Source organism: Polypterus senegalus, chromosome 14 (genome assembly GCF_016835505.1).
Source record: "Polypterus senegalus isolate Bchr_013 chromosome 14, ASM1683550v1, whole genome shotgun sequence".
NCBI lineage: Eukaryota > Metazoa > Chordata > Cladistia > Polypteriformes > Polypteridae > Polypterus > Polypterus senegalus.
The window spans coordinates 90928394-90941722 of record NC_053167.1 but is presented as its reverse complement, the minus strand read 5'-3'; positions in this window follow the sequence as shown (position 1 = coordinate 90941722).

The following is a 13329-nucleotide window of genomic DNA, read 5'->3' as shown; positions in this document are numbered from 1 at the left end:
CACACTTCTAAAACGCAGGACACTAAAGAGACTTGTCTACCGACTGTGAAAAACACCCAAAGAAAGATGCCCAGGGTCCCTGCTCATCTGCGTGAGCGTGCATTAGGCATGCTGCAGGGAGGCATGAGGACTGCTGATGTGGCTAGGGCAATAAATTGCCATGTCCGCACTGTGAGATGCCTAAGACATCGCTACAGGGAGACAGGAAGGACAGCTGATCATCCTCGCAGTGGAAGAGCCGGATCTCAATCCCATTGAGCACGTCTGGGACCTGTTGGATCGCAGGGTGAGGGCTAGGCCATTCCCCAGAAATGTCCAGGAACTTGCAGGTGCCTTGGTGGAAGAGTGGGGTAACATCTCACAGCAAGAACTGACAAATCTGGTCCAGTCCATGAGGAGGAGATGCACTGCAGTACTTCAAGCAGCTGGTGGCCACACCAGATACTGACTGGTACTTTTGATTTTGAGCCTCACTTCATTCAGGGACACATTGTGAAACATTTTAGTTTATGTCTTATGGTGTTGACTCTTTTAGTGTTCATACAAATATTTACACATTAAGTTTACTGAAAGTAAAAACAGTTGAAAGTCAGAGGACGTTTCTTTTTTTGCTGAGTATATATACAGTGGTGTGAAAAACTATTTGCCCCCTTCCTGATTTCTTATTCTTTTGCATGTTTGTCACACAAAATGTTTCTGATCATCAAACACATTTAACCATTAGTCAAATATAACACAAGTAAACACAAAATGCAGTTTTTAAATGATGGTTTTATTATTTAGGGAGAAAAAATCCAAACCTACATGGCCCTGTGTGAAAAAGTAATTGCCCCTTGTTAAAAATAACCTAACTGTGGTGTATCACACCTGAGTTCAATTTCCGTAGCCACCCCAGGCCTGATTACTGCCACACCTGTTTCAATCAAGAAATCACTTAAATAGGAGCTGCCTGACACAGAGAAGTAGACCAAAAGCACCTCAAAAGCTAGACATCATGCCAAGATCCAAAGAAATTCAGGAACAAATGAGAACAGAAGTAATTGAGATCTATCAGTCTGGTAAAGGTTATAAAGCCATTTCTAAAGCTTTGGGACTCCAGCGAACCACAGTGAGAGCCATTATCCACAAATGGCAAAAACATGGAACAGTGGTGAACCTTCCCAGGAGTGGCGGCCGACCAAAATTACCCCAAGGCGCAGAGGCGACTCATCCGAGAGGTCACAAAAGACCCCAGGACAACGTCTAAAGAACTGCAGGCCTCACTTGCCTCAATTAAGGTCAGTGTTCACGACTCCACCATAAGAAAGAGACTGGGCAAAACGGCCTGCATGGCAGATTTCCAAACGCAAACCACTGTTAAGCAAAAAGAACATTAGGGCTCGTCTCAATTTTGCTAAGAAACATCTCAATGATTGCCAAGACTTTTGGGAAAATACCTTGTGGACTGATGAGACAAAAGTTGAACTTTTGGAAGGCAAATGTCCCGTTACATCTGGCATAAAAGGAACACAGCATTTCAGAAAAGAACATCATACCAACAGTAAAATATGGTGGTGGTAGTGTGATGGTCTGGGGTTGTTTTGCTGCTTCAGGACCTGGAAGGCTTGCTGTGATAGATGGAACCATGAATTCTACTGTCTACCAAAAAATCCTGAAGGAGAATGTCCGGCCATCTGTTCGTCAACTCAAGCTGAAGAGATCTTGGGTGCTGCAACAGGACAATGACCCAAAACACACCAGCAAATCCACCTCTGAATGGCTGAAGAAAAACAAAATGAAGACTTTGGAGTGGCCTAGTCAAAGTCCTGACCTGAATCCAATTGAGATGCTATGGCATGACCTTAAAAAGGCGGTTCATGCTAGAAAACCCTCAAATAAAGCTGAATTACAACAATTCTGCAAAGATGAGTGGGCCAAAATTCCTCAGAGCGCTGTAAAAGACTCATTGCAAGTTATCGCAAACGCTTGATTGCAGTTATTGCTGCTAAGGGTGGCCCAACCAGTTATTAGGTTCAGGGGCAATTACTTTTCACACAGGGCCATGTAGGTTTGGATTTTTTCTCCTAAATAATAAAACCATCATTTAAAAACTGCATTTTGTGTTTACTTGTGTTATATTTGACTAATGGTTAAATGTGTTTGATGATCAGAAACATTTTGTGTGACAAACATGCAAAAGAATAAGAAATCAGGAAGGGGCAAATAGTTTTTCACACCACTGTATATATATGAACACAACACCCAGCTGCCAGGTACGAGTCCAGTGTGGTGGATCTGTGAGGCATCAGTTCTAATCTATATATCAGTATTTAATGGCAATATCCTTATTTATGTTCTTGTTTCTTCCTAGAAGATTCACTTAAGGGCAGAGCAGTGGCAAATCGCTACTGCCATACAACAAGGAATCTGAGGTTCAAGTACTGGGTTCATCTTGTGTGGAGGTTGCATGTTCTCCCCTTTTCCTACCACAAAGCATAGACATACAGGTGAGGTGGATTGGCAAAGCTAAATTGGCCTGTGTGTGTCTATCCTGTGGTTGGGTGGATTTTTTCCTGCCTTGTGCTGAATGCTTGCTGGGATAGGCCCCAGCTTTCCTTCAACTCTGCTCTGGATAAGTGGATTTAAAAGGTGAGTGAATGGATGGAAGATTCACCCATATTAATTTTCATTCACAAATTAGCTAACCCTCTTTAGGCAGGTTCTCCACTTCCTCTGCATTACTGATGGAGCTACAATTTTGTTGTCTCTGGCCTCCACTCTGTCACTAGATGCAGGGAATGCTTTTGACCACTGAGATGGGATTTATTTGATTAGTTTTAGGTTTAGAACATTGGAACATTAGAACACTCTAGACGAGAACAGGCCATTCAGCCCAACAAAGCTCTCCAGTCCTATCCACTTATTTCTTCCAAGAAAACGTCGAGTTGAGTTTTGAAAGTCCCTAACGTCTTACTGTCTACCACACTACTTGGTAGCTTATTCCAAGTGTCTATCGTTCTTTGTGTAAAGAAAAACTTCCTAATGTTTGTGCAAAATTTACCCTTAACAAGTTTCCAATTGTGTGCCCGTGTTCTTGATGAACTCATTTTAAAATAACAGTCTCTATCCACTGTACTAATTCCCTTCATAATTTTAAACACTTCAATCATGCCACCTCTTAATCTTCTTTTGTTTAAGCTGTAAAGGCTCAGCTCTTTTAATCGTTCCTCATAATTCAACCCCTGTATCCCTAGAATCAGCCTAGTTGCTCTTCTCTGGACCTTTCTAACTCTGCTATGTCCTTTTTGTAGCCTGGAGACCAAAACTGCACACAGTACTCAAGATGAGGCCTCACCAGTGCATGATAAAGGTTGAGCATAGCCTCCTGTGACTTGTACTCCACACATCGTGTTATATAACCTAACATTCTATTAGCCTTCTTAATGGCTTCTGACCTCTGTCGGGAAGTCGATACCTTAGAGTCCACTATGACTCCTAAATCCTACTAATAAAGGTGTATTCTTGATTTTCCGACCGCCCATCGTGTATTCAAACCTAACATTTTTACTTCCTATGTGTAATACTTTACATTTACTAACATTAAATTTCATCTGCCACAAATCTGCCCAAGCCTGTATGCTATCCAAGTCCTTCTGTAATAATATAACGGATTCCAAATTATCTGCTAATCCACCTATCTTGGTATCATCTGCAAACTTAACCAGCTTGTTACTTATATTCCTATCTAAATCAGTTATATATACTGTATGTACTCACTAGCCTCCTTAAGAACACGAGGATAAATATTATCTGGTCCTGGTGATTTGTTTGATTTCATCTTATTTAATCTGAGCAGCACTTCTCCCTCTACAGTTTGATGAGGTTTGAGGTAGAATGAATTCAAACAATGAAGACTCGATCATATTTATCAGTTCTGATATCTTGCAAATCCTTTACATTTACAAAGATGCCAAAAATCATCCTTTTTTATCTTTTACATTTTAGTTTTCTCTTCAGACTTTTGCCATTGACATTCATAAACTGGATCTTATAACCCCATTAATATTCTTAATGTTCCCTAAAGATCTCTCCACACTGAGGGCATTCTATTTTTTATTGGCCTTTCCCTTTCAGACCTCCCCTCATTAGTTTGCTTAGTTCTTACAAGACCTCAGGTGGATGTAAAATGAGAAGGTTGTCATGTGTCCTTGTCCCCTGAAATACCATTTTCTTAGCAGCCCTCTTCCTCCAACCATCTCAGTCACATCGTCAATCACATAACTTGGCAGAGATGTTTTTTGCTTAGGCGGGATGCTGTAGTCAGTAAATACCACTGCATTTTTGAAGGGTGTAAAAGTATATCTTTCCCTCTTACATCATTTCATTCTCAACTGGCTCTTATTATTATGAATAGCCTTATCCACTACAATTTTTTTAATTGATTTTTAAATTGAGGTAATGCTGCTGTCATAGCAGAGCCAAGGTTCGGCCCTTCTCAACTGCCTTTTGGACAAGCTGCAAGCTTGACAGATGTCTCAGGTTGAGAATAAATGATCTAAATGGTACCTTACATCAACAATGACTGACAATGTAATAGACTATCAGAAACCTAAAGTAACTGCCAGATAACGAGGTATGTCCGGTCACATCTAATGGCAAGTCATGGTGAGTTCAGGTACTGCGGAATTTTGATTACTGCAGCAAATCCGTTTAAATCTCTTACTGTATTTCAAATGATATTTAATGCAGGAAGAGTTTCATCTAATATTATCTAATGGAGTGGAAAAAACAGGATGGGGTCTGAAGATTTATGTGAATGACTGATTCTGATACGTGTGATCCAGATTGGCTGAGTTTGTCCACATTATATCTTCCATAAAGTTTAAATTTTCACTTGGGGGCAAATAAAGTCAGTCTATCTATCTATCTATCTATCTATCTATCTATCTATCTATCTATCTATCTATCTATCTATCGCTCTTCCATTTTTGACTGGATATTATTATAATGAATATCACCTTCCTCCACTTTAATTCTGCCTGGGCCATGCTTCCCTTGACTTGTACTCCACACAACATGACCTGCAACCTAAAATATCCTAATAGTTTTCGTGATCGTTTCTGTACACTGTCTTGATGTAGATAGTAATGAGTCCATTGTGACTCATCGATTCTTCTCAAACAGTGTACTTTCAAGTATTTAAGACCTCCCATTGTGTATTCAAATCATTTCTACCTTCTGTGCTCATATTTATTTGCTCAATAGCTCATATTTATTTAGAGTCGATTCCCTCTGTCACAAATCTTCCGAAGCCTGTATGTGTCCAAGTCCCTTTGTAATAATTTAGCTGATTCTGCATTATCTGCCCTTCCTCTTTCTGTATATTTAATTAATTATCATTACCATTCATGGTGGCTCCAAAATCCATACTAACCCCTACTTTCTCTTCAGTTCTTTTCTGTTTTTCTGGGGTGGCGACCTGCACCACCACCACCACCTAATCAAAGCACCGTGATGTCCCTACATTGATGGATTAAAGGCCAGAAGTCCACGTGACCATCATCATCAAGTCCTTCCATGAGAACCCTGAATAAAATGAGGATTGATCATTTATGTTAGGTAGAATGCCTAGAGGGGGCCGGGCGGTCTCATGGCATCAGAACCCCTGCAGATTTAATTTTTTCTCCGTCTGGAGTTTTTATTTTTATTTTTTCTGTCCTCCCTGGCCATCGGACCTTACTTTAATTCTATGTTAATTAGTGTTCTCTGATTTTAATTCTTACTTTGTCTCTTTTCTCTTTCTTCATCATGTAAAGCACTTTGAGCTACATTATTTGCATGAAAATGCGCTATATAAATAAATGTTGTTGTTGTTAATTTGCACACTTCATTTGCACACTTAACAAGGTGGATTTTTATATTGTTGTCCAGATCCTTTATGTACGTTTAAAAGAGCTGCTGCCCTAGCGCAAGCCCTGATGAACACCATTTTCAGCTTACTTCTGGAAAGTGCCCCTCACCATGATCCTTTGCTTTCTTTGTGTTAAGTATTTTGTACGCCCTGAATTTCTACTTCCTTGGGTTTGATCATTAACCTTTCATGTGGCATCTTATCAAAATCATTCTGAAAATCAACATAAATAATATCACATGCACTTCTCAGATCAAATGCTTTTGTTGCTTCCACATAGAATTCCAGCATGTTAGTGAAACACGACTTCTCTCGTCTGACTGACCCATGCTGACTGCTCCCTAATACTCCTGCTCTAGACATGTGCCACCCTTTATTTCAAAATAATTGCATCCATTAATTTACAGCACCTGTAATCCACTACAAGCTTGCTGATTACAACGGATTAAAGGGGTTTATTTAATTTCTTCAACGTCTTTTGTTAGTTCACTATTGAGCACATTTAAAATAGCAAATGCTCTGCACCTCTTCTTTACATTTTTCTTTCAATTTGTTTGCAGGCTTGCCACAGGGATCCTGAAACAAAAACTATACAAATCAGTTAAACAACTTTAAATTTAAATAATGCTGATCACAGTTAACTGTAACAGTAACAACTTGCAGATTTGTTAGCCAACTAAAAGAAGCTTGATAAACTGGAACAGATCTTGTTTGAAACGTTTATTGGGTTTTTATGCACAGTATTGATTAAGTGGCCTGAGTAGTCAGAAAATCTGGATCTGCTTTTAGGAGCTAGCAGGCCCTAAAAATGTGTTAAGAAGGGCAAGAGATAACCTGCAGCTTACCCTGTCCATCCGGAGCTGCTCAGTCACAGCTAATAAGACAAAGGCAGCTGGACTTGAAAGAGCCAAAGACCCAGAGATCAGGTCCACTGGATTCCAGCTCTTCTGTGTCTTTACTGTGCCACATATCCCGTATAAGGCTGATATTGGTGAGAGGTTAGAAAACAAGTCAAATTCAAGAAAGCTGTTTGCGTTCTCCTCATTTACACCCCATCAGCGTTAATTGTTTTCATTTAACAAGCACAGGTCAGAGTCTGGGCTTTCTGCCAAAGGGTGTGCAATCGCTGGGGGGAATGTGCAAGTGTGGGAACATTAAGAAAAGATTTCATTCTTTGCATATGGCTCTGGGCATTTCTATTTTTCTTCTTTGCCCCATTGTGTACAGGATTGGTATGAAATCCTTGAATAGCCTCACAAGACATTGACTCAACATGACAAAGTTTAAAAATACACTTTTCTGTCAGATGAGGGCCAAATAATATGTGTTATGATTGATGGTGGAAAAGGCTTATATTTAAAAGGCAGAATGAGGTAAGCACCACTACAGTACACATAATGCAAAGTGTAAAATATAAGCAAAACAACCAACAGAGCTCAAACACTCCCATTATTAATATTTGAATTGTCTGGATGAAGCTTTGATGTACTACAGTGCTAACAGTGCTGCCTCGCAGCTTCAGACTTCTGGACTACAACCGTGACCTGATCTGTTTGGATCTTAAATGTTCTCACGTCATCACCATGTACTCCAGTTTATTCCCACATCTTAAAGATGTTCAGATTCAACTGTATGATGTTGAGGAGGTAGTTCTCTGGACCACTAATACTTTGTATTGAAACAAGCAAGTTCTGAGGAATAGTTTTAATTAAAAAAAAAATTGGCTCAGGCCTGGCAACCTTATATGGCTGAAGGTTTGTATTCAAACTGGTTTCACGCTCAGTGAATCATTTTCCATCTTATTTAATTAGCTGGTGAATTTTCTCTTATTTTATTCTGCGTTCAGAAAAGCACAGCGGGGTGATTTTCACATTTAAGACATTTACAAATATGTGTATTTTTGTTATAGCTCTAAATGCTTAACTCTCTTTTGTTGTTTATCTGTTAATATGCCTTTTGTCAGTGCAGATTGCGCCCTTAACTGTATCATAATTATAACAAGCAGATCAGACAACAACACTGAATGCTGAAAAGCTGCAATAACTTCAAAGTCAATTCTCATCCATATATAGAAAATCCTAAGGGTTGTTGTCCACTTGTAAAGCAAAAAAAATTGGGTAGTGACCTCCTCCATGAAGTTATGCCAAATGGCATAGGCAACCTGATCGAGAAGGTGAGATGTCAGAAAGAACTACAACTGCAGTGACATCGGCTGAGTGTGAAGCAAATTGCAGAAGCCAAATACACGGTAGGAAGAAAAACAGCTCTGGCACAAACTACTGGAGCTGGAACCTTGATCATGGGAAGACCAGAGATCCATGTGTTTCCTATTTATCCATCCATCCATATTCCAACCCGCTGAATCCGAACACAGGGTCACGGGGGTCTGCTAGAGCCAATCCCAGCCAACACAGGGCACAAGGCAGGAACCAATCCCGGGCAGGGTGCCAACCCACCGCAGCCTATTTATTACATAAGTAATTAAATAACGTGAACACCTAAATAACCAGAATGGAAACCATGATGATGAAAAAAAAAGGAAAAAAAAACCACAAAATGACACCAGAGAAGCACTGATTTAAACAATTTATAAATGGTACATGTAAAGTTGGTGTTGCATTGTTTCAAATTCTACTCTTATGTGGCTTTTTAGTTAACTGTACTCATTGTTTTGGACTTGTCATTACTAAGCCTTTTCCACTTTGGTTCTCTTCTCCATGTCACCGGTGGCACTTCTGTCTGCCTTGGAGTACATGTGTTGTGACATATGATGGAAGTTTTCAAACGTCTTCTGTCAGAATCAAATTGTCCTTTTTTTGCCTTCAAAATGATCCTTTTCAGAATGTGGCTAATCTGGAATATTTTCCTTTAAGCAAGCACTCTTTAGTTTATATAATGCTGTTCAATATCTCTAAGTGTCCATTGCATAACTTGCTTATCCATTTCAGGGTAGCAGTAATCTGGTGCCTACACTGAAAACACCAGGGCCCATCACAGACCTCACTCATTTGGTGCTAAGACAAAGCCACAGGGATCTGGAGCCTAACCTGACAGTTTTGTACACAAAGCAGGAGTGAACACCAAGTTAAACTCCCAAATAGCATGAAGCATTAAGTCTTTGAAAGCAAGGGCAATGATGGCAGGACGTGGGGAGCTCTTTTCTCCTACTCTTTCATCCATTATATATAACAAAAAGACACAACTCTCCCCACCCACCTCTATCTATTTGCCCCCAGAAGAGAAACAGTGGTGCCTAGATTCACAATTTAACTCTCTGGTTGGATTTTTATTCCAGTCATTTTTTACATTCATGTGATTTCTGAATCCACTTATCCCAGTCGAGAGGTTTACAGGTACTTACATCAGAAGCGACATTCATGTCTTTGGTGACTATTCTTATGAAGTCAGTAGACAGATTGGGAGAGCATGGGGGGGCCATGAGGTCGCTGGAAAGGGGTGTATGGCGCTCCTGATATCTTTACAAAAGGACGGAGGTCCAAGTCTTTAGAGTCCTGTGGCATCATGCATAACACTGTGCGTAGAATTCACACTCAAACATGACGTGCAGACAAAAGCAGAAATGTGCTTACGCACAAAAAAAATCCAGATGCATAAATTTGTGCGTTCGCCAGCTTCCACGTTCTACTGCTACATAAATCCCAGTCAGCGTGAAAAGTAATGCTTGTGCACGCACCTGCTGTCCCGCCCCAACTCCTCCCAGAATTACACCTCTTTGAATATGCCAATTAATATAAATAGCCCTTAAGCTCAGCATTCTGTGAAAAGACAATGGGAAAAGCACAGGGGAAAATAGAAGAATTTCAGCGAATACCAAGTGGAGGCAAAGAAAAACGTACTATTTGTTCGTTTAAACAGTGGTACAAACAACAAAAGGAAGTTGATCGAGTGGCATAGTGTGTCGGAGAAACTCACAAAGTTACACAGTGCCCGAAATAAAAAAGAACTTGTCAGATATCAAAGTCGCCATGAAAAGGCGAGTCGTAGCCCACCATCTGAGTGTCATATGAAAGCTTATTAGGGTACACAGTGGGAAAAAAGCACAGAATGTCAACTTTAATCTCGAAATTTACACTTTAATCATGTAATTTATTTTCTCATTAAAGTAGAACATCATAAACTTAACCTTAAAATCGTTTAATTTACTACTTTCTCAAATCCCATCTTAACTAAAATAGCATATTAAATGCTTTGTTTTGTATTTGATCTTCTATGTGCTCTATGTGTGTGAATCACTATGTGCTTCTGGGCTTTATCTTCCTCTGACAGGACACAGAATCCATTACATTCATGATATTACAGCTCTCTGAATAATTCAAATACTGAGAGGTATACGTAATATAATTTTCATGATGATAGGAGTTAAATCATGTTATTAAACATGGGAACACGGTGGCACAGAGATTGTTCATGTCTCACACAAAATGCTTGCTGCGCCGTGCGTGACCTTCGATGAAACACTTTATTGTAGCAGTACTGTCTCTTTCAAACGTACTAACCTCCAATTCCTATCCTTACATTTTTTCTCCAAATACCCAATCACCACACAATCAGCTCTGTAATAGACATTAAGCTTAGAACGCTGATTCTTCAAAACTTTTAAGGAACATTGAAATATCTTTGTAGTAAATGTTTAATTATTCTATCCATCTATCCTTCCAGTGTTGCGTCAGCACTAGCAAGAATACAGCGCGAGGCAGAAACAATACATGAACGGAGTGTCAGATCCTTGCTGGTGCTGCGACACCGTATCCTCACATGTTTAATTATTAACAATATAGATTATTTAAATGTAGTTTTATCTGTATAATATAATAAATTAAATTATTTAATTAAAAATAAAATAAAACATATTTTGCAGCATTTCATCTTAAAAATGATATCGTCATCATATGTAAATACGCGCTTTATAAAGTGGCTCAGGTTATGCAATATTATAACTGTATCACAATCTTACAGTGAGGAAATTGTACTAATAAGTACAAACAGTTCTACAAGGAGCACTTGATGGACTGATTGATTGCGTTTAGAATTCTTGGGATGAAATTGTTTTTGAATCATGAAATCAGTACAGGAAAGGCTCTGAAGTGTTTCCCGTATGAGAGCAGTTCAACAGACAGCATGGCTGAGGCAGCGTGTGCTTGATGCTGTATACTGATAATTTTCTTTACGATCAGCTGCTGCTGTGATTCACACTCAGATACAGTGATATAAATACTCTGAGTGGTGCAGGGAGAGTAAAACGGAAAAAAATGATTCACTGTGGCAACCCCTAACGGGAGCGGCTGAAAGAAGAAGAAGAAGGTGCAGTGAGAGTAACAACGCTGAAGCAGTTATGGTATTTGGAATAGTTTGACCATTCTGTGGACCATTATATTGTTACAGGTTAATTACAATCAGATGCATTAAACTAATAAACAATATGCGGTTAATTTCAGTGTATTTATAAAGCTGCGTCAGGGATGTGGATCTAAAAAAGAAAGGGTAACCACACAGGAACAATAGCACTGCTTTGACACTGGGTGCTTTACTCCAAGTTTAGATTTTATACATTGCAATTTGAACGTGGAAACGTTCTTATGCAACATTTTTGTGCGTACGCATCGTTTATACATGAGGCCCCTGGTGCTTCCTGTCTTGCTATATGGTTGTGAGGCATGGACGCTACCTAGTGACCTGAGAGGAAGACTGGACTCCTTCAGTATTGAGTCTCTCCGGAGAATCCTTGGGTACCGTTGGTTTGATTTTCGAATGAGTGGTTGCTCATGGAGTCCCAAATGAGGCACATTACCTGCATTGTGAGGGAGCATCAGTTATGGCACTATGGCCATGTCGTGTAATTCCCCGAGGGTGATCTGGCTCACAGGATCCTCATTGTTGGGCTAGACCACTCGGCCATTAAGCTAGATCAGGCCAAGGGGTTGCCCACATAACACCTGGCTGCCGCAGATAAAAAGTCATTTCCGGAGGGTGGGAGTGGACCGCGTGTCTGCCTGGAGGTTTATCAACCAGGATCCTGAGCTGTTTCATCGTGTGGTGGGTGCGGCAATGCGCTGTACCAGTGCATGCTACCCAACTTGACTTGACTTGACTTATCCCAGTACAGGGCCAAGGTCCACTCACTCATACATCCACACACACACTCATGCCTGACCATCTCTGTGTCACCAATCCACGTACCCTTAGGGGCAGAACATACAAACTCCACACAGAGGGTATGCAAACCCAGAATGTAGGAGCAGCTCACCACTATGCAACAACGCCATCCAGTACAAAATAATAATTTACAAATTACAAATTGTTACGAAATTGTGATCATTGTGGTGGGATCAGTAAAAAATACAACTCTAAAAGCTGTGTAACACAATGATGTTTTATTAATTACAGAATAATTAAAACAAGAAGCTTTAGTAGTTTCATCAATTTATGTTTGCTAAATAAATCCTGACATACTTTGATTCTAAGATTTCCTTTCAAATTTCCAGTTGCAATGTTGTAAGCCTTGAGTTAGTTAAGGGCATTACCTCAATGTTTATCTGTGACTCCCATCTTATCCTCCATTCCTTGAAGCACACCCTGACAATATAGTAAATTACATTCTCAGTTACATAACACCAGAGCTTCTGTGGTTCAGTGTCATTTTGCTTCAGGTACTTTTGAAAATGTTTGTATAGGTTTGTCATGCAATGTTGATAAAAACAATGACGTAGGTTACTTGAAATTCTATAGGTTCATTTCTAAGCCTAACTTTTTCAAGTGGAGCATAGAGGTGGCTTGTCAGACCTCTAGGCTATAAGTAAAGACCACTAGAAGTTACATTTGAGGAATAGGCAGCAGGAGTTGGCAGCACATTTGATTATGTACAATTAAGGGTCCTAGGAAGAAAAGGGAGGTCCAGATCAGCATAGTGAAGGGAATTGTGGGATTGGCATGGACAGAATTAGCTGTGCACGCCCGTGTTGCAAAAAGCCCAGGTTCCTAGAAACTACTGAAATTATCAGGAGAAAAAATTTAAATGCAGAACTGCTGGTTTCGTTTTGTGGACACGCTCACCCACCTTGTCTATCAGCGGCTAACCAAGATTCTCTCTCATTTGTCTTTCCTCGGCAGTTTCACTTTGGCGACAGAGTCAGTTTCTTTCAGCATCATGCTGTAGCCTCGTAATTCTTTCTTCTGCCGACTCCTTACCCTGGGGCTGCCTTGCCAGCTCTTTGGGCTTCATGCTGTAGCCTCGCACTTCTGCGCTGGACTGACAGACACACTTCCACATGTAGATGTTTATATATAACATACTGGCCATCATGGGTGCCAACAGAGTAGGCAAATGAGAACAATTGTCTTGGACCCCTGGGTTTGTAGGGACCCAGGATGGTATGTGCAGAAATTCATTGTTTTTTGTAATGGTGCCATAAGTAACAATA